At 35.4% G+C, this 18,945-nt stretch overlaps 1 long non-coding RNA gene and 1 pseudogene across 2 annotated transcripts in view; one reads left to right on the plus strand and one right to left on the minus strand.

Annotated features, from left to right (window-relative positions):
• Positions 1-1,134: 1,134 nt before the first annotated feature.
• LOC100062252 (DNA primase small subunit pseudogene) lies at positions 1,135-2,623 on the minus strand (annotated as a pseudogene).
• Positions 2,624-2,656: 33 nt separating this feature from the next.
• Positions 2,657-18,945, plus strand: part of LOC111768916 (uncharacterized) — a 142,862-nt gene continuing 126,573 nt past the window's right edge. For both annotated transcript variants that reach the window (XR_011428524.1, XR_002801600.2), the window contains exon 1: positions 2,657-2,778. This is a non-coding gene — a long non-coding RNA (uncharacterized lncRNA). The remainder of the gene's footprint in view (positions 2,779-18,945) is intronic.

Raw genomic sequence — 18,945 nt, forward strand, 5'->3', positions numbered from 1 at the left:
CTCTTAATGCTTCTAGAAAGGACCGCTGATCTGGGTTTTCTTCAAATCAACGCTGATGTAGGTTTTTACTGTACCATTCTTGATCCTCATATACAAACCACAATCCAGAATGTTTTCCTTTTTTTTTGCAGTCTTTAATATATTTTTTTAAATTAGAAAAGAGAAAGAAAAGCACCGCATTTCAGTGTGTTGACTGCATTATAGAATCTGTTCCATATAACCCAAAAGATTAAAAAAAAAAAAAAAAAGACTGTGTGGCTATAGAGAAAACAGTGTTAAAGGAAATGCAAAAGAAGGAAAATTTTCATAAGTCACGGAAAGAACTAGCTTAATCGCTTGCTTCTCTATGCTTCTCGGAAGATAGAATATAAACCAGAACAACTGTTTTGCTTAGATTGGTTGTAAAACAAGGCAAAAGAAATCCGACACTTCAAAGTCTATCAAACAAAATGAAACACGAAAGAAACGAAACTTTTAAAATTAAATTTAAGTATCTGGATATATAGAAAGTTCAAGTGTTTTGACAAGTGCAACAGGTTTTATATTGGTGAAGTTGGTTATTTTTTTTAAGCTGCTTCTTTATGGTAGACTAATCCAATTGTTCTCTCAGGCAAGAAGTTAGGAGGTACAATTGCAATAGTTGTAAAAAATACTCTTCTTGTCCCTAATACTGTAATCTAGTAACTTATATCTTTTGAATTGAAGTTTTGGTAGGTTTAGATGCTCCATTTAACATGATTTTTAAAAGATTAGCACTGGGGTGTGGCTTGATTAACAAAATATCAGTAAGCAAAATTAGGAAGTGACTGAATACACACTCCAGGTATAATTGACTTAAGTATCTAAGACTTAAGGACAAAGCCCTCATTCACCCAGAATATCCACTCCAGAAATATGGAGTCTGTATCCAGTGAGCTGAGATTAAAGTCTTGGGCATATTGTTGCTCACTTACCTCTACATATGGCAACTGGTAGAACTGAGTATTCATATCAGAAATCTTAGAATTATTTTTGTACAACATTAAATTTTACAAATTTATCTGCAATCACTTATTCTTCCCATTATTGCTTCTTCCAGGAAATTTGACATTCTCCCTTGGTGGTCTCAGGAATCTTTTCAAAATAATTATTTCTGAAGAAAAGAAAATTTTGCTTTGATCGTTAAGAGGCATACACAGTTCTGCCATATTTATTACGTGGATCTTGAAGTATTTGATTCTTGATTGAAGGTAGAAGATATTCATATTGGTTTGAGGGGAGTTATCTTCAGAAATCGTTTTGTAAATCACTTCTTGAGAACTCCTTTTTTTGGGATTTATCCAGGTTTTCAAGAAACTGTTCAAAAGCTTTTACATAAGGAGTTAGATTGGTCTTCTTATAGTCTCTGATTCTATGTTTGATATCAGATTCAACTTCGTTCTCCTCTTTTTTCTCTTCATTAGTGGAAATGCTATCCACTTCATGGTAGATGGAACCTATGGCTGGAACAGTAAATGGATCAAATCGATCTACTCTCTGTAAATCAATAGGCACAAAAATGCAACCTGTTTTAGGACGAACACTAAAAGGACTTTTCAGTAAATGACTGATTCCTTTGCTAACATTAATATCCAGCTGTGGAAAACAGTACCAGAGCATGATCTCCCACTCAAGCCAGGATCGACATTTGTCTTTTTTGATGTTATTCTCACATCTGCTGGCTACCCTCTTCAAATGCTGCCAATCCTGAAGTGGATTGTAATGCTTTTGGAATCCTTGTTGAAGTTTTTGGAAGCAATCATGAATTACTCTAGGAAGAAGGGCTAACATCCTATCCCATCTTTCTTTATTTTCAAGAATATCTTGATCAACCAAGGCATATTCTTCAAAGCAGTCTTTTATTATGTTTATATTTCCTAACAAAAGGGTAAATTTTTTCACTTAGACAAACTGTCTTTTTGACCTCTTGACCACCCTTTACAAGACTCAAATACTCATCTATCCCAGAACGTACTGGGAACAATTTTCTAACTGATTCATCACAGACTCAACGATGAACGCCTCTCCTTCTAGAATATACCCAGAGATGACGCTTAAATCTCCTGTCCTCTGTCAATGTCTGGTGGATGATAAGTATGGCCATCTTCATGAGGGTCCAGCACTCAGAATATATGCCTGCAGAACTACAACATCTCCTCACATCGTCTAGTCTGTCATGTCCATGTCAAACACTAATTCTTTTTCCTGAGCCTGGAAAGTTCCCAGCTTCACTGTATTGTGTTGATTGAGCCTGTGGGAATATACTGCGCTTATATCAATCTTGTGTGGATTCATTTTCTGCATCTCCTTTTCCGAATCACTCTGGTTGTTGAAGGATTGGTAGCAACTGTAAATATCATCTGTCAATGTTAATGAAAATTCCCAGTGTTGAAAGTGATACTTTATCACTCCGCCATGGTTGAGCCAGCGATAGTAATGGACATGAGGAAAGATCCTCTGGTAATAAAGCTTACGCAACTTGAGCAGCTCATCGGGTCAAAACTTCTCTGCAGAGCGCGGAACTCCCCCCGGCAGGATTACCGCAAGAATTGGCTAGCACAGCACATCTGGAGCCTTGGCCACTGCGCAGGCGCTGCGTGGCCATGGCCCACTGTCTGCAGGGGCCGCCGGGAATTGTAGTTCCCACTTAGGGGTTGGCCTGGCGGCGGGAGGCGCTCCTGGGCTCCGTTGCTAGGCCCATTGCTCAGATGGACAGAAGGAGGCCCCGCCTATTCCAGGAAAAAGATCTTCTGTGGAAAGGTGAGCACATGAGCGTGTTGAGAATCAACAGCCAGATGAAGAGGCAGTAGGGCAAGGTGTGAGGGAAGGGGCGCTGAGTTTCCATGCCCTCTCCAGGCGCCCCGCTCTTCCCGGACCTCCATATAGTCACCAACCCAGAAGCTCTCAGTGTGGTTTTTAATACACTCCAAGTTGCTTGGTGCAAAACCCTGTGAATCCCTGAGAAAGAGAAGGAAGTCGAAACAGAATGCTAAGTATCGTGCTTATTTGCCCGCACTGCTTAGGTGTAACTGCTGCCAGAAGTCTGAGCTCCAGAGAGAATGAATTAACTGCAGATGGAGTTCAGAGTTTGCTTATTAGTCTCCAAATCTTTATGGCCAAAGAGGTTTAGAAATTTGCGAAAGTAAGACATGCTTTCTCTCTGGGTAAAACTTCATTTGATTCTTTCAGAACTAGTAATCTAAATTTCAAAACAGTGACAAAAAGATACCTGTCAATTGGTACTTGACTCTCCCATACATTGCCTATCTAGAACAATGCAGAAAGTTAGCATGATTCACATTTTTTGGAGAGGATCTAGTTGAAGAATGTTTTTCCCTATCCTAAGACCATAAATATATTCTCCTATATTTTCTTTAAAAATGTAAGGTTTACTTTTCATAAATAGGTCTTTATTAGTTTGAAATGCATTTTTGTTAAGTCTAGGGAAAACGAAAGAACTTGCTGGGGAAGAAGACCCTGGAAGGGCTTGGGGGTGCAAGGAGATAGAATATATTAAAGTAGCTATCCTGTCTTTCAGGAAGATGGAGATATTGGTAAATTAGGAAAGAAAAAAAAAAGAAATGAAGGAACAGGTAGCAACCAGAAAAAAGTTGAAAAATGTATGAATTTAAAACCATCAAAGGAAATGTGTTCTGTCAAGGGCTGGACAGGAAGGGAAAAATGAAAAACGAAAGTTATTATACGTGAAATAAAGAGAAGCTTGGAAAAATACTTGTATTAGTCAGCTCTGGCTGTCATAACAAGACACCATGGACTGGGTGACTTAGACAACAGTGGTTTATTTCTCACAATTCTAGAGGCTGGGAAGTCCAAGATCAATATTTGGTTTCCTGGGAAGGGCTCTTTTTCTGGCTTGCAGAAGGCTACCTTCTCACTGAGTCTTCACATGGTGGGGAGAGAGGAAGTGAGCTCTCTGGTGTCTCTTCTTATGAGGTCACTAATTCCATAATGAGGGTCATACCTTCATGACTTCATTGAAATCTAATTATCTCCATCTCCAGTTGCCATCACATTGGTGGTTAAGCCTTCAATATATGAATTCCGGGGGGACACAATTCAGCCCATAGCATTCCACTCCTGGTCCCACAAGCATCCTTCTCATATACAAAATACAGTCATGCTGCTCCAGCAGCCCCAAATGTCATAACTCTTTTCAGCATCATTTCAAAATTTTAAGTCCAAAGTCTCATCTAAATATCAAAATCACTTGTGAGTGAGACTTGAGGTATGAGTGGGTGGCAAAATTCCTCTCTAGCTGTGAACCTGTGAAACCAAATGAGCTGCATGCTTCCCAAATACAATGATGGGACAGGCATAGTATAGACATCTCCATGCCAAAAGGGAGGAATAGGAAGCAAGGTAAGAATAAATCACAAGTAGGTCAAAACCTAGCAAGGTGAATTCCATCAGATTGTAAGGCTCCAGAATAATCTACTTTTGTTCCATACTCTGCCTTCTGGAACCACTGAGGCAATAGTCCTGCCCCTTTGCTCTGCAGGCCAGGAGTTGTGGCCTCAAAACTCTGGCAGGTGGAGGTCATTTCCCCAAGGCTCTTCCAGGTGAGGTTTCGAAAGGTTCTGAGTAACCCCAGCCCCATAGCTTCAATTGGAGGCCATCCGGCCTGTTGAAACTGAAGTGATGGCTTTAATGATCTCTGAATTATCTTCAAGGTCAATCTTTTTATTTTTTTTGATTGAGGTATAATTTACATAAAACAGATTCTGGTGTACAAAATAACGATTCAATATTTTATACCATATATTGCAAAATGATCACCACAATAAGGCTAGTTAACATCTGTCGCTATATATAGTTACAAAATTTTTTTCTTGTGATGCTTTTTTTTTCCTTGAGAACTTTTAAGATTTACTCTCTTAGCAACTTTTAAATATGCCATACAGTAGTATTAACTATAGTCTCATGCTGTACATTATGTCCCCAGGACTTATATATTTTAAAATTAAGTTTTACCTTGGACTCTCTTCACCCATTTCGCCCACACCCCATCTCTGGCAACCACTAGTCTGTTCTCTACATCTGTAAGCTTGGTTTTTTTCTAGGGTGATTCTTCCATTTTCTTAAAAAATGGTGCATGTTCGCAGTCAAATAGCTTTATTGTTATGTCCTGTCGAATCTAGGTCCAATACCCTTTCTTTATTTCAGCCTGTCCTGATCCCCTTTAAACAGTGTTTCTTCTTATATAATCCCGTGATCTCTTTATCAAGCAATAGTCAAGCCACACCCTCGGTATTCTTTTTTGAATTCTCTTCACCCTTAATTTCCATAATTCTAGCATGTACCTCAAAACTCCTCCAGTCTTTACCTAGTTCCAAAGCCGCTTCCACATTTTTAGATATTTGTTATAGCAGCACCCCACTTCTTGGTAACAAAATCTGAATTAGTCATCTCAGGCTACCATGACAAAATACCATAGGCTGAGCGACTTAAACAACAGGAATTTATTTCTCACAGTTCTGGAGGCTGGGAAGTCTAAGATGAAGGTGCTGGCCAATTCAGTTCCCCATTGAGGACTCTCTTCCTGGCTTGAAGATGACCACCTTCTCACTGTGTCCTTATATAGCAGAAAGAGTGAGAGGAAGCAAGTTCTCTGGTGTCTCTTATAGAAGCATTAGTCCCCATCATGAAGGCCCCACCCTCATATATGATATATTTTATTGCATAGGATATATTACACATAATATATATTTATGCATGTAAATATATAATATATAACATATAAATATATATCATATTTAATATATATTTAATCCAGAAATACTAACTAAATCAACTAAAAATAAAAGCTATAAAAACGTGAACCAACTTAGCAATAATGTACAATCTTTAAGAAAATGGCTGTATTAAGTTTATTAAAAAAATTTGAATAAATAAAAAGCTATATGGGTATTCATGGTGGAATGGCATAACACAGTAAATGTGTTAAATATTATCAGTTTTCTCCAAGTTAGCTTTTAATACCATCTCAAAAAAATTATTCTGAATCTGTGGTGTAACTGAACAAATTCATTCAAAAATTTATGTTGAAGACTAGACACCTATAGGGTGCTAGGTTCACTATAAGAAGATGAATGAGAATACTGACCAGATATCGAGATATCCTGCAAAGCTATGGTTACAAAACCAATATCATCTTTATGCAAGAAGAGACAAGTAGGTAAATGACACAGAATAGAAAATTTAGAAATAGGTAAATGCATATATGGAGACATGATATATTATGAAATGGCGCTAAAAATCAATGGTTAGAAGATATTGGGGAAAACAGACTCTCTAATTGGAGAAAAATAAGCTTGGGCTTTCCTTATTCCCAATAAAAAGGAGGAGTACAAACATGTTATAGACAATGAGAAATTTGCACCATAAGCACCATAGTCTACAGAATTATTCTTAGAAGAAAATTAGGATAATAGCTTTGTGGACCATAGGCAGGAAGAGACTTATGCAAGACCTCCAAAGCACAAACTATGATATGAATAAGCCAATTGTTGTGATGTTATCAACAGTAAGGGTTTATGTCCAATGAAGGATACCACTGATAAATGGATAAGCTATTGACTAAATTTAAAACTAATAAGGGATTGTTATCTGTTATATAGAAATAATTTCTCTTAATCAAGGAAAAGACTAAAACTCCAATGGAAAAAAATGAACCAATGAAAGAGACAAAATACCATAGATCAGTCTTCTACACAGCTATATAGTACACAAGGAAACTCTCATACTCATTATCATATAAATGCAAATTAAAACAGTGAAAGATAACTGTACTCTCATCAGAAGGACGATAATTAAAAAGGATAAAAATATCAAGTGTTGGTGAATATGTATGGAGCGCTAACTTTCATGCACTTGCAGTGGAAAGTAATTTTTTCTAAAGTAAATATTAATATGCCTATGATTTTATGATCCTGTATATATATCTTACAGAAATTCTCAGAAAAATCCATACATAGATGAGGACAAGAATATCGATTGTGGTGTTGTTTATGGTGACAGAGTTGATGGCAACCTTGTGTCCATCACTATGAGATGTGATGGATGTTTAAATTTGGTGGATGTTTACTAAGGTTCAATATGAAATATTAAGAATAAGTGAACATGTTCCAGCAACACTGAAGGACCTCTAATCAGAAGTTTGGATAAGAAAAGGAGAAAACAGAATGAAATTTACACCATATAGGCAAATTGGAAATATCCACCAAACGCACTGTGTATCTTATAAAGTTATGTTTAAGGGCATAGATCAAGCAAATTAGCTATGGTATGAAGGGAATAAGAATATTGGCCATGAAAGAAAGACAAAAATAAAATAAGAAAGATGACTGGCAGAGATAGATGATGGCAATGTACTTTTTAATTTAAAAGTGTGATGAATTCAATTGTTTCAAATCGAGCTCCAATGAAAAATGGGGGAAGAAAGAAAGCAAGGAATCCCCCCTCCCCACCTCGAGTGTTTGATATTTGCTCCTTGGGGTTCTGGGTGTTTTATTTAATACTTTATTTTTAAAAGGAACATATGGAACACTCTAATTTCTTGGGCCTGGTAGTAAGAAGGGAGTCCCCCCGATATATTTCTAAATGGGAAATTCTTTTTCATTACTTATTCTTACACCAATTATTTACTTTTACTATTATTTATTAGTACACTACTACCATTATTTCACTACAATGCATTGATGCAGTGATTAATTCTTGTTCCTCCTGCTTGTCACTCCATGTGTACTTTCCCTCTGAAGATTCGAGTCCTCCAACTGTAGAAGCTTTACATCTTGGAGTGTTATTTCTGCAATACGTCCTCGGTTGTCTTTCTTGTGCATTCTTATTAGAGATCAATTAGATCCTCTCACTAAATCTGTCATTTGACATCTGTCTCTGAACTTCTTTTTTCTGTTTTTACTTTTTATTTTGTTAAGTCTTCTATGTTTGGTATGCATTCTTAATAATAATGAGCAAATACTTGAATCCTTTCTTTGACTATGTCCCTTTTCAACCTAAGGAATCTCCTAACTTTTTAATTTCAGTGATTACAGTTTTAATACCTGATATTTAGAATGAATTGTCTTTCCTATTGGGCAGCTCTTGTGTTTCATGGTTTCCTTTCTCCTATGCCTTTGAAAATCTGCAACATACTTATTTTAAAGTTGTCTTAGATTTATTGTTTTGTATTGTATGTGAAGTGAAAATCTTTTGAATTTTGATTCTTTAAGCTATTGCTCTTAGCATTTTTTCCCTCACTTGTTTTGGAATTTTGGTTTGTAGGCCTATCTATGAAGGCATTTGTCTCCCCCACATCCCCACTCTGTGCTCATATTTCCCTTGTTTGTAGTTTTGGGTGTCTTGATTTGGCCCTTACAATCCTGTGCATATAATTGATCTTATATTGTCTGCTCAGCACTTTAATCTTCTGGAGATACTGGGGAAACCTCAGATCGGGTCATGGCCTAGCAAGAAGCTTGGTACCTGTCCTCAGTGGGAAGATTTCTCTATCTTTCCCCCACGTCTTTAGGCATGCCTATTTATATGATTCAATTCCTTGGAAAGAGTTACAGCTTTTCTTTGCCCGTTTGTAGGCCTGGATTCAAATAGTGAGCTGGATTCAGTGTCCACCTCTATGAGGTATTTTTTGTCTCTGCTGCTCCCTATCTACTCTGCTGCTGCTGGAGGCAAAGCCCAATAGATCTGAAGTTTCAGCTCTGTTTTCTGTTTTTCATATCTGATTCTATTTCTCTTTCCGTGGATATTTATCCTATTTTTGAGGATTGCTATACTTTAAAAAATGCTTCCTTTGCAGATTTTTTTCTATGATTGATATTTGTTTAATGTACAGAGGCTGTCTCGAAGAATGAACTGGTCTCTTAGTCTTCTTTTTCATTAAAAACAAAACAAAAAATAAATAACTCTTAAGGCAAGAGATTCTTTTAAAGTCATCGAAAATAAATTATTTCCTTAAAATGTTAAAATGCCTATTCTAGTCTCTATTCTAAAATCTTTCATGAGAGTGATGTTTCAAAAATTATTTTCCGGGGCTGGCTCCGTGGCCGAGTGGTTAAGTTCGCGCACTCCGCTGCGGCGGCCCAGGGTTTGTATCCTGGGCGCAGACATGGCACCGCTCGTCAGGCCACGTTGAGGTGGCGTCCCACATCCCACAACTAGAAGGACGTGCAACTAAGATATACAACTGTGTACAGGGGGGGTTTGGGGAGATAAAGCAGAAAAAAAAAAAAAAGATTGGCTGCAGTTGTTAGCCCAGGTGCCAATCTTTAAAAAAAAAAAAATTGTTTTCCTAAATTTGTGCAAATTACTTTTAATCTACTGGTTGCTAGTCAAAATTTTTTTAAAGTTTAAAAGGACATAATTATAGCTTTTAGAAGAGTTAAGTCACTTTTTTGTCTTTTGATGACATATTAGCAAAACCCAAATGCAAATAACATTGCTTAATAGACAGATGTATTTAAGTAGCTTAGTCAAACTTATTTTCATGGATTTATTTTGTAAAAATAGAACTTCGGGATTGAATGTGCTTTATGTGAGTCATTAATTTGGGCCAATCTCTTCAGTGGAAAGCGCAATTTCACAGCAACCCTTGGCAAAAGGTAACATTTTGAAAATGCATTAAAAATAAGTGGTACTTATAATTTTTCATGAATATTTTGATCAGATAAATCAGAATATTTTGAGAGATAAATCTATTTTAACATTAATAGGAAACATCTAGTCAAATGTGTAGCAGCTATTGTAGTGTGGGTTTTTACAACAATACTGTAAAAATATTCATTTCTATGAATCATCTTTTTCAGATATTTGTCATAAAAGTATTTATCCATTCATTTGTGATGACATGCTTAGAGACTGCTAAGTAATATTTTTTTCAACAAAGAAGTTGCCAACTTTATCTTCATAAAAGATAATAGTGTTGAAATTAAAGATATTGAAAAGATATCATCTTAATCTCTATAAGGTACAATCGGAAGAAATTCCTATGTTAAATCACGTTTGAAAGATTTTAGTTCTCTTTCAGTCTTTAGCAATTAGCTAAAGTTCTGACTTCATAGGTCCTTTATTCTGTCCTTTATTTCCAAATTCATTCACTTTATTAATTTAACAAGTTTATATTTACACCTATTCTAAACCATCCATCCAGAACATTGTTTATTCTGTCCTTTAATTCCAAATTCATTCACTTTATTAATTTAACAAGTTTATATTTACACCTATTCTAAACCATCCATCCAGAACATTGTTTATTCTGTCCTTTAATTCCAAATTCATTCACTTTATTAATTTAACAAGTTTATATTTGCACATATTCTAAACCATCCATCCAGAACATTGTTTATTCTGTCCTTTAATTCCAAATTCATTCACTTTATTAATTTAGCAAGCTTTTACTTACACATGTTCTAAACCATCTTCAGTAGTCTTTAGCTTCGTGTTTTAAGCTGCTGTTCTACTGGAAGAACAGCCTAGTCATAAACTGGATTCATAGAAATGAACCTGACCAGCTTAACGTGAATTAAATACGAAAAAACATGGGCTCTGGAGTTTCAGAGACCTGAATTTGTATTCTGGCTTCACCACTATTGCCTCTAAGACCTTAGGAAAGTTATTTAAATCTCAGTTTCATCGTCTGTCAAATGCTGGAAATAACACATAACTCCTAGCTTTGTTGGAGGATAAAATGAGATAATGTAAAACCATTGGTCCGATACCTATACCATATCAGGGACTCTCTCAGTAATGCTTCTATCAGATATAGGAGTTCTAAATTACCTATTTGATTCCTTAGAATCAAAGTATCTAAACAAACTAATATTTTAAAAATGTGTTATATTTTAATCAATAATCATTTTTTTTAATATGTACTGTGAGGCCTATATAGTCCTAGTTGTTGGACATGCAAACATGAGCTTGAATTCTACTCTGGTGAAAAAGAACATTTATAATTAGAAAATTTTCCGGGCCAGCCTCGTGGCCGAGGAGTTAAGTTTGTGTGCTCTGCTTTGGCAGCCCAGGGTTTCACCGGTTCGGATCCTAGGTACAGACCTAGGCACCACTCATCAGGCCATGCTGAGGTGGCGTCCCACATGCCGCAACTAGAAGGACCCACAACTGAAATATGCAACTATGTACCAGGGGGCTTTGGGGAGAAGAAGGAAAAATAAAATCTTTAAAAAAAGAAAAGAAAATATTCCTAATTTCCAGTAAAAGGGCAGATGAATTTAGTCATGGGAACAAGAACCAACAACTGTAAAATAATCAGATGCTAAAAAAGCTCTTATCCCTATTTCTTACTCTCTGTCTCTGTGAGTCAGCTTCGTTCAATTTTCTCCTTGCACATCAGATTTCTTTGTTCCAGTTGATCATGGCAGCCCAGTGACAGCCACATAGGACTCTTTTGGTGCAGAGACTGCATCTTCTAATCTCTCTGGGTAATGACTACACAATCTTTGGAGACAATCCAATTGACACAGTTTTAGTTGGCTGTCCACCTAGTGCAATTGGCTGTGGCAGGTGGCAAGATCCTGAAGTCTGTTGCTTACTCAGAAGAAGCTGAGGAGGTCTAAGGATCTAAGGATGTGGTCTCTGCAAGCTGGAGTGGGTTAGTTTCTAGCTACTAGTAAATATTCTTAAGAAGGGAAAGTATATTATTCAGAGAAAAGGAACTTTAAGAAAAGCTAGCATAAGCCGATTGAAATAAGATCAACCATGTCATATCTGACTTCATCTAAATTTTCGCACATCAAAATATCTTAGTGCAACACAGTTACAAAAAGAGAAATATTTATGAGAGTTGAAGCAACTGTAACATGAAGCCAAGAATTTCCTAGCAAAGACTTTTGGTGTCTTGATAAAATGCTATAATTGTACAAAACCTTCTTTGGACACCTTTATAGACCACATTTATTTTCGAGCTCATTTGCTTCAATCACCTTGCTGATGTGAACAAGGACATGAAACATTTGGCTTGACTCTGTTCCAGTGATACAAATTGTTCCCCAAACTCCAGCCAAATAGAATCTACTGGTCTATTGGTCTGAAAGATGAACAGGTAAGACTCTCTCTATATTTTTAAATATATGTTTATACAACAATATTTGAGAAAGGATTTTTGGTAGCTTGTTCAATATTGCATCGAAAAATATTACTGTACTAGAAGAGTATTTCAAACAGCACAGCCTACTAAAAGTGAATAAAGGGCACCACTCTACATTACACAAACAATCAGTATTATTATCTGGAATTTAGATCTAGGAAAAAAGAAGTTGTGGCATCCAAGGACAAATAGTAAGTCAGATAGAAGTAGAAACATAATTTGCATTCTTAACACCAATTAATTTTATAGTGAAGACAGTGGAAATTAAAATATGACGCCCAGTTTAGAAAGGAGAGCTTAAGTTGAAAAAAGAAAAGCATATCTCAGGCCGTGTGCCAGTAAGAAGAATTAATAATATATGATTTACATGGCTGAAAATTATTCTTTTTCTTGAGCACAACTATCTTTAATAAAGTTCAGATCAACCAATAGTGAATGCCCATCATATATAAAATTCCACATTAGGTTTTGGGACTAACGAATTAGTAAGAGTTACAATGCCTTCCTTTAGGGATTTTCAGTGAGGATATTAGATGAGGAAGACATGAGTACACATAATTATTAATTCACTGTTACTTCCAGAATGATAGAAGCACATATACAGTACAAAAATAATATGAAGAAAGGCATGTTGAAACTACCAGTGTGTAAACCACGGTGTGGTTCATCAGTCTTATGTATTCCAGACTTACGAAGACTAGAGATTTAACATAAATCCTAACATCACCTTGCTGAGGTAAAAAAAAAAATCAACAACAGATTTCTTTTCTATGGAGTATCAAAGCTTTAAGTCAAATGCTTGTGCTGTTAGTGTTGTTAAATATTAAATCGACAATTAGTCAATGGATAAAGGAGTTTTTTTTCTTACTGTTTCATATAGTAGGACCTTCCCATGCATCTGAAATCAAGCTTAGTAGACAACTAATTACCTACTTCGTGCCTTGCACATAGAATGAGTTCCCTTTCAACATGACTCCACTTGGGACCCCTGTTTGTGACAAATCTCAAACAATGTTCCTGGCTTTCTTATTTCCCCTTCCATTCCATAACCCGAGTTTACTCCTCCCTGTGACATTTTATAGTCTTCTTCTTGTGAACTCCTGCTCTAGATACATTTCAAATCTATCCCTCATTTGTCTACTCAGACTTGGCATTCATGATGTTGTCTTTGTTCTATCCCAATGACCTAAGCTCTGCCTAAATTTTTTCCAGTAGATTCATGTCTGTCTACATTATTGTGTATCAATTGTGACATATAATTTTTCAAGCCTTGATTACCTGGCCCAGATTCTGTTCTTTTCTCCTTTCAACTTGCTATAAAAACTTCGGGATTACGTTAAGGATATGTAATACTTCTCCTGATTGCTCAAAATCTGACTTATATTTGCTTATCACATCAAGGTTTTGCAAACTTTAAGCAAAGGATTTATTTATTTTTATTCTCACTGTATCTGCAGATCCCATCAAACTTACTCCCCTCCTTCTCTCAGTTTCAGTCTGAAGCAGCTTGGTTAAATCTTTGATCCAAAGCTTAACATGGAACATGCTCAGGAAACACTCCCAACAGTAATTCAAGGGAATGGTGGGGTAGAGGGTGGAAGCCACAGAGTGGGTTCCTTAGTACCAGGCTCTCCTCTCATTGCAGTGTAATCTTCTGTGCTCAGATGTTTGACTTTAACAATATAGGTATTATTTAGGAGAATAATTCCTTAAGAATTATTTGACACAATCTCAATTATAAGTATATACCTTAGTAGTATTTTATTGACATTTCCATTGAGGATGTATGTGAAATACAGGACAAAGACACGGAAAGATGGGAGGCAGTGTTAGAGGGAAGTGAATGGAAGGATTTTAATGCTACTGCATACACTAATTACTGGGACTGGCAATTAGGAGATCTCTGTCCTAATCTGAAATTCGCCTCTGACTATAATTGGCAAACCATTGAATCTCCATGTTTTCTTTTGAAAATAAGAGAAATTAGATTTGATACTTGAAGGTCCTTTGCTCACCATGTGCAAACTTTTAGCATGGGTATTAGGGCTTCATTCTTTGTTTTAGATTATTTTTAATTGAAAATACAAATATTTTTATTGCTTTAAAAATTCCACTGAAGCGATAGTAATTTATAAATTGTAAAATGGAAAAAAGTAAGATATAGAACATCAGAAATATCGTAAACACTTTTGAGGTCTAGGGGTTACTTGTATTTAAATATCGTTTTTAATATGAGATATTAGTAAGAAACATACAGTGCAAAAATACACAATCGGCAAGTGTATGCATTAGTGGCCTTGAATACCTTCAGTTCTTCTGTTTCATATTCTATCCATTCTCAGAGATAGTCTCTCCTCAAATTTTCAGTCATTCTGTGCTCTCAAATTCTGAGTTTCCTCACTTCTACTCAAGGGTTTACAAGTTGTATATAATAAGTCATAAATACGTAGTAGAAGTTAAATTTCTTACTCCTTTCAAGAATATTTGCATTTAAGCAGTCAAAGCTTTAAGCCAGATGACTGCTATTAAATGTGGAAATACCAAGAATCAGTCCACTGTTAAAGGAGTTTTCTTTTCTTTTTCTCTTAAACAGCAGGAACTTGCAATGCATCTGTAATCAGGTATGGTAGGCAATTAACTATTTCATTCCAGGACAATGCCATTCTTAAACTCATTATTTGTTCTTCTGTATTTCAGAAAAATTTATGTGTGAATTATTCATAAAGTAATTTTCTTAAATGTCGTATTTTCCATGGCATAGTTACAAGGACATTTTAAAAGTAGGACACAACAAAAAATGCACAAAAATCTGAATTTCATTTTACCTATGCGATCTGAACCTGAGATATATGGGACAAATCAATTTGTTTTACTTATGTGAATTTGGTATGCTAAAGGGGATGGAAGAAACATTACTTTAAATCTAGACAGTTAGAATATATTACACTGCTCAGCTGAGAGTGTTGGACGGCTTCTAGGGCCATGTCGTGTTTGTGATTTTCAAAGGTGGTTTGGAAAGCTGAGCCTGAGGAAATGGTCTTGCTGAAATGGTGTGAACACTCTCCAGAAAGTCACAAAGTGATGGAGAATAACAGAGCAATGGTTTCTGACCAGTTTTAATACTTTTGTTGTAGATTTATTGGTCTTTGTTTCTATGGCTTAGAAAAATTAATTTTGTTCATGTTCACAGTTAACATTTTTTCTTCTATTTCTAGTGTATTATTTGTATACAATACCACAAGATAACAGCTCACAAATTAGGGTGTTAAAAAGCATAGAGAACTTAATTTGATTTACCTTTGAGACTTAATACCTTGAAAAAAGAGGCATAGGAGAGAAATTTAAGAACGCGTTGTACAACAAATTGAATGAGACTGAGAGTTGAGCTTTAGAATATAAATTAATTGATTAATATATAATCTTGTAAACAAACATTATAATGCGATCTATGTTCATCTCCCTTAAAAGTAGATAATTTCTGGAGCTGGCCTGGTGGTGTATTGGTTAAGTTCACATGCACTGCTTTGGCAGCCCGGGGTTCATGGGTTTGGATCCTGGGTGTGGACCTACATACCACTCATCAAACCATGCTGTGGTGGCATCCCCCACACAACATACAGGAAGATTGGCACAGATGTTAGCTCAGGGCCAATCTTCCTCACCAAAAAAAAAGAAAAAAGTTAACAAATGAAGTAATAGCTGTGGGACAAATTTAAGTGGCTTAACGTGCAATTAAATCTCCAAGGAAGGGAAGAGAGTAGAAAAAATACTTGAAGACATTTGTTCAAAATTTTTCTAAATTGATGAGAATTTTAAACCAACGAATCCAAGAAGCTCAATGAAATCTAGGTATAAGAAAGCTTAAGAAAATTACATTAAGATAACAGTATAATCAATGTTCAATATTGCTTTGGATTATTAGGAAATTACCTGTTGGGATACTTCAAGGCTGTCTTAGTCAAGGGAAAAAAAAATCTTTTAAATCACTATTCTCACATTAACCCTCAATTCAGTTGAGAAAGTTTTCAAAAAGACTGCTGGATAATGGGTAGCTCAAGAATAAAGTGTTAGTTGGGATTCCACATTTTGGGGCATGATGGATGTTGAATCTTTTCTGATGAGCTCTGTAGTCCTCGTAATAGAAAGACTTCCTTTCATTTCTGACTTCAAGAACTCTGATCTATAAATTACTTTCCCATTCTAATCTCACCCACTTTCCTCTAGCTCTGATTTTATCCTAAATTTTGAAATGGAAAAACTAATTCTGCAAGCACCTACTTCATGTGTAGTCTTCCATGGCCGACAGGGTTCTTAAGAGTATATGAAGAGCACAAGAGTAAGGAATTATGGAGAAAATAAGCATTAATTATTTGAAATATAATTCTGCTCAAGTGATTAAGATGAAGGTGTCAGGCATAGATTTGGGTACTGGTTTGTGGACTCTGAGCTTAGACCAGATCATTTGGTCAAATGGCTATTTGATAGATTTTTCTGATCTTTCTCTCATTTCTTCTCTCTTTCTCTGTTCTAAATCTATCATCTCTTGGTACTCCCCTTGAAAGTGTGAGTAGAAAGTAAAATTTATTTATGTTTTGATAACAATATTTTATTTTGGTAATTGTGACTAGGATACCAGTGCAGCAAAAAAGCAGAGGTGAGTGAAATATTTTTGGTATAATTGGCCAGAGTCTGAGTGAGCTACTACATTTGCCTAAGGAAATTGTGCTTAATAAAGAGCTGTTGCAAATTAGAGCTAATTACCATCATTTACATTTTCATAGTTAATAATCAGGGACAAAAGGGATACAATTAATGATATTTTCATCTCTTTTATGGAGAAAGGTGTGACTTTATGGAGATTAAGCAAGTATGTAAATTAAATAGCTGAAGAACAGGATTTGATTTTCAGAACTTTGGCTTGGGACTCCAGAATTATTTGCTCCTAGAAAAGACAAATAATATGTTTGGTAGGAGAATTGATAACTTGATCAGAAAAGCCTTACATTTAATAAAAAATGTAGATAAGATCATATGGTCATTTCCAAATGTTAATACAATTCAAATCAATAATAAATTTTAAAAATAAAATTTCTGTCTTTCAAATCCAGGAGATTTCAACTAAGAAAAGGAAAAATATCTGTGGCTACATGCAGGGCTTTTTGATGTGTTCAGGTTTTAAATGCGCATTTATAAATGATGTAAAAAGTATTATCAAATTATAATAAAGCAAAAATATTATGCAAGAATAGAGTGAAAAGCTATAGATCCTTAAAGAAGATGTTAAAAAATGGTGAATACTTCTAAGGCTGTATTCAGAAGAAGAACAAGGAAGAATTCCTATTTGGAACAAATGATATAAAATTATCAAATAAGAAAAGAAAGAGGGGGAGAGAAAGAAAGAGAGAGACAGACCAAGACAGAAAGAATACTCAACTACTACTTTTTCTTTGAGGGGGAGGGGTTGGTTATTTGCTTCCTTAGAAAGAAATATGTACAGATTATTAAGATAATTACAAAAGAACACTGAAAAATATTAGACATTGAAGGTGTGAATGTAATATAATTGTTGGTAATCTTTTAGATATAGTAGCCATTGCACAATATACTAGAAAATTGAATATTAGTGAATGTTGACATTGTTTTTAAAAAAAGGAAAAAGTAGATTGAAGATCATGAGTTTACTTCTTGGCAGTATGTGTGAATGAGTTATTAATATTATTTTCAAGTTATTTAGAAGAAAATTAATCTCTGACTTTATTAAGAATATTTCTCTGAAAAATATATTTTCTTAAAAAAAATTTTTTATTTGGTTACTAGCACTATAACAGTAACAGTAAGCCAAAACATGATTTCTTGGTCTCAGTTGCAGTAGATTAACCTTATCTAAATGAGTGGTTAAGTACAAATTTAATATGAACCAAGATAGCATAACTTAAAAGTAACATAAAGAATTTCTATCAACTTGATTGTAGCAGCAACAAAGAATCAAAAAGAAGAACAAAGATAGCAAAAGGAAAACCACCTCGATTACAACTTCATTAGAACTAGGTGACCGGAGATTTCACTTTTTGTTTTGATGGAAAAAGACATGGATAGCCTTCACTCCTGTGGCAACACAAAGGAAAACCTAGATAAAATATAAAATCATACTTATCTATGGGACTATTGAAGAGCAGTGAGTGCAAGAAAGTCTTGATGAATGATTCCCAGAGAGAGGAATGGTGCATATGTGAGCAATAAGCCCCAGAACAGGTATGATGGGTCCGGTTCAGACAGACAAGAGAAAGTCTTCCAAAAACCATAAGAAATTGACTTACTAAGGAGAAGCCAGCTAAACCATCCATCCAGGTAGGGGCAGCCAGCAATGATTGTAATCTTGAAGATATTCAAATGAGAGAATAGTTTGCTTGGCCCAACAGTTATCTCTACTGCTCACCACCACTATCGGTTTTGCTGAGAGAAGTGCAGTAAATGTAAGGCTGAAAAGCAAAAGAACAAAACAAAGCAAACCAAATCAATCAGTCTAATGTTGAGCAGTCTAATATCAGAATCCCTGAGGAGAGAAACAACAAAACAGGACAGAAAATGTGTAAAGAAATAATGGTTTGACAGGTTCCAAATTTCATGAAAGACATTAATCCACAAATCTAAGATGTCTGGCAAATCCCAAACAAAATAATGCAAGAAAATCACACATAAATAGGTCATAATAATACTGCTGAAAATCCATGATAAATCCTAAAAGCATCCAGAAAAAAAAGTCACATGATGTACCAGGAAACAAGGTTAAA

The sequence above is a fragment of the Equus caballus genome, chromosome 18 (genome assembly GCF_041296265.1).
Source record: "Equus caballus isolate H_3958 breed thoroughbred chromosome 18, TB-T2T, whole genome shotgun sequence".
NCBI classification, from domain to species: domain Eukaryota; kingdom Metazoa; phylum Chordata; class Mammalia; order Perissodactyla; family Equidae; genus Equus; species Equus caballus.